Source organism: Geospiza fortis, unplaced genomic scaffold (assembly GCF_000277835.1).
Source record: "Geospiza fortis unplaced genomic scaffold, GeoFor_1.0 C13825712, whole genome shotgun sequence".
Classification (NCBI taxonomy): Eukaryota; Metazoa; Chordata; class Aves; order Passeriformes; family Thraupidae; genus Geospiza; species Geospiza fortis.
Genome location: NW_005056659.1, coordinates 1 through 3152, shown reverse-complemented (window position 1 = coordinate 3152; position 3152 = coordinate 1). Strand labels below are relative to the sequence as shown.

The 3152-nt window shown below is 34.4% G+C and overlaps 1 long non-coding RNA gene across 1 annotated transcript; it reads left to right on the top strand.

Moving 5' to 3' along the window:
- Positions 1 to 1945: 1945 nt before the first annotated feature.
- LOC115949367 lies at positions 1946 to 2886 on the top strand. The gene is made up of 3 exons (XR_004082859.1): positions 1946 to 2050; positions 2550 to 2607; positions 2821 to 2886. It is a non-coding gene; the product is annotated as an uncharacterized LOC115949367 (long non-coding RNA).
- Positions 2887 to 3152: the final 266 nt, after the last annotated feature.

The following is a 3152-nucleotide window of genomic DNA, read 5'->3' as shown; positions in this document are numbered from 1 at the left end:
TCACTAAATCCCAAAATGAAACTTTCAGTTGAATGTTTGGAGGTCTTTTCCTGTATTGCAGCACTATCTGATCTGCAATACAAACAATGACGTTATCTATTAAATCTCTAGGCAGCATTTTGGGGGTTTTGTTTGTTTCTCTTTTATCTTTTTTGTTCACTAGACTAATAAAATTCATATTTCTGAGTGTATTGCAGTGGGCTAAGAGCATTGCCTTAAACTTAGTGTTTAAAACCATTGTATATAATTCAAATGTTCAAACAAACACTTGGACCGTAGTGCAGTGCTTTTCAGTTATTTTTCTAAAAATATCTGCAGTGCTGTGACTTAATGCAAACAGATTTAACATGCATTAACTTTCTCCTGTATGTCTTAACTTTGTGTTTGTTTGATGGCTTTCTAGGCTAAAACCCACTCCCAACTAATAATAATTGATCGTGGTTTTGACCCAGTATCAACTGTACTCCATGAGCTCACCTTCCAGGCAATGGCCTATGATCTGCTACCCATTGAAAATGATACTTACAAGCAAGTACTTAAAAAAAAACCTAAATAGTTTATTCTTGATTATAAAATCCCTGAAATTGTTTAGCTCAATTGCACCATGGCAATATTAGCTACTTATATTGCATAATGGTTGCTTCACTTATTGTTAGTCTTTCCTCCTGTATTTGTAACTTCATCATTTTTTTGACTTCCTGCCTTAGTTGATGTTAGGTAGGATCTAATTGGCATTTTTGTTAAGTTTTGAGTCCACCAAATTGCATTTTTTAAGAACTAAGAATCTTGTACTACTCTTGAAGTAAAGCTTTGGGAGTGCACATTGAGATTCCCTAGATTTTCTTCCATATTCTCAATTTTTTTGGCATAACAAGACAAGCAATACCACTAACTGAATACTGAGAAAAAGCTAGGTTATTTCTCAGGTATGTTCACTTTTATAGCTCCAGTAATTTAATTTGTGTAGTTGTTAAAATTTACATGTTTAATTGTAAATACACATTTAAATCAGTCATGTTCACTTTATAAGCACTGTTTGGAGTAGTGTAATGTTAATTTGCATAAGTTATGTGCTTTGCTGTCTGATTGTTCTGACAGCAATGATTTTGGTAGGACTTTGCTTTCTGATGACCCACTTCAGGAAAAGAGACCTGATGGCCTCATTGTGTAGCCAAGCAAAGAGGAATGTGTATCTTCAGTCAGAAGCACTGAGTGAAGATTTTAATAGAAAGTGTAGGCTCTGAGTCTGGGTTTGATTGCTGGGTATGAAAATGTAGCAGAATGTTTTCTAGGTAGTCATGATCTGACTTTCATCATTAATCTTGTAATTTTTTTCATTCTTTTGCTTTCTGGCAATCTGCACTGTGTGAGTTTCTGTAAATGTGAAAATATTATGTGGCATGATTGTGTTCTTGTTTTAAATTTATTGCTGTTTATAGTCATGTAATAGCTGCTCTGTTATGCTGTACAACAGTTTCTTTTGTATGTGAAGTGCTTTGTCCTGCTTAGCATTTTGTTGGTTAATGTAACTTCATTTTCCTTTAGTTAAAGTCTTATAGTACAGAAAGAAAGCTGCACTTGGCAATTGCAGTGTGTATTACTTTGTGCCATTTGCATTTGAAATCAAAACTGAAGAGAAATTGAGGTGCATGTAAATGTGTGTTTAAAACTCTAGTTACTGTTGGTTTAAAAGAATGTCCAGAAGCTCTTGCCCCAAAGAATCTTTCTAAAATTTATCTGCTGCCTCTATGTTAAAATATGTAATCTGTAAAATCCTGTAAATTATATTTTCTCAGGCACTGGCTTGGCTTATAAATTAAAATCTTTGTCTATTACTGCTGTTACAATTTATGTTGATTAGACTGTTACAAATAGTACTGTAATAAGTGATGAGAATTGGGGGAAACCCAAACCCCAAATAATTGTCTGAATTTTCTCTTGGAAGATACAAAACAGAAGGCTCTGGTGGGAAGGAAAAGGAGGCAATTTTGGAGGAAGATGATGACCTGTGGGTGAAGATGCGACACAAGCATATTGCAGATGTGCTAGAGTATGTGCATGAATAACAAAGCCAACTGTTGGTTTCTGTGAGGGGGAGGGTGTTAGAGCTGTTCAGTGGCAATAATGCAGTAATGAGCATGGTTTGCAAGACGAATTGGATTCAGTCTTCATCAATGCCAGGAAAAAATTGTGCTTTAAAAATACAGTATGTACCCAAATATGCAGTTATACTAATGCTACTTGCAGTTCTTGAGGTAAATGGAAATCAAGTCATTTCCTGGCAAGTGTTTTCAAATATTTTAAATCTGAAGGGATTATTTTGCATACAGTGCTACCAAGCTGCTGCATCAAATGATAGTATGAAGATATTGCAAATAGAATGTTTAATATTTCCTTTGTAAAAAATCACTCTTTTCTCTGAAGGTAGACCTGTATTTCAGGCTTTTACTTTCATTCAGAAATTCTTGTTGCACAGTTCTTTCAAGATTTAAGAAAAGATTTAAGCACTCATGTGCTGTTGCCTTTCATTATTTTCTTATTTTCTTCAGGGAAATACCAAAACTTTTGAAAGATGCTTCATCAAAAACAAAAGCAGCAGAAGGAAAAGTAAGTTGTTTAAGTTGAGATATTGTTTTTCCTGGTAATTTAGGTATTTTCAGCTGATCAGATCCATGTAACTCATGGATCTACTAGAGAAATTAAGAATTTTCTCAGCTGGAATTTTCAGGGGTTGTGAGGGAAGCAAGCTGCAACAGGAAGGGAAATAAGCACGTCATTTACTGGGGGAACAGATTTTCAACTTGTGTCATTTCTTTCCAGTTATCCATATCTGCTCTGTCCCAGTTAATGAAGAAGATGCCACTCTATCGTAAAGAGATCAGTAAGGTAAGGAGTCTCTTGTAATCACAACTTCACAGTAAATAATCCAGTCCACTTGACTTTGTTTTGTTGAAATGTAGTTTTAGTCTGTCATTTTCCTGTACTGTGCTATATAGCTCTTCTCCAAATTAATGTTTTCACCTACTGTAAAATTTAGCAAAGAAAACTTGTTTCCATGTGTTTCATTCTACCATGTAAAAGAATGAAATAATTTGTGTGATTTGAGGATTGAAGATATCATAATAGTTTAGTGTTTTACAAAGTATTATGGC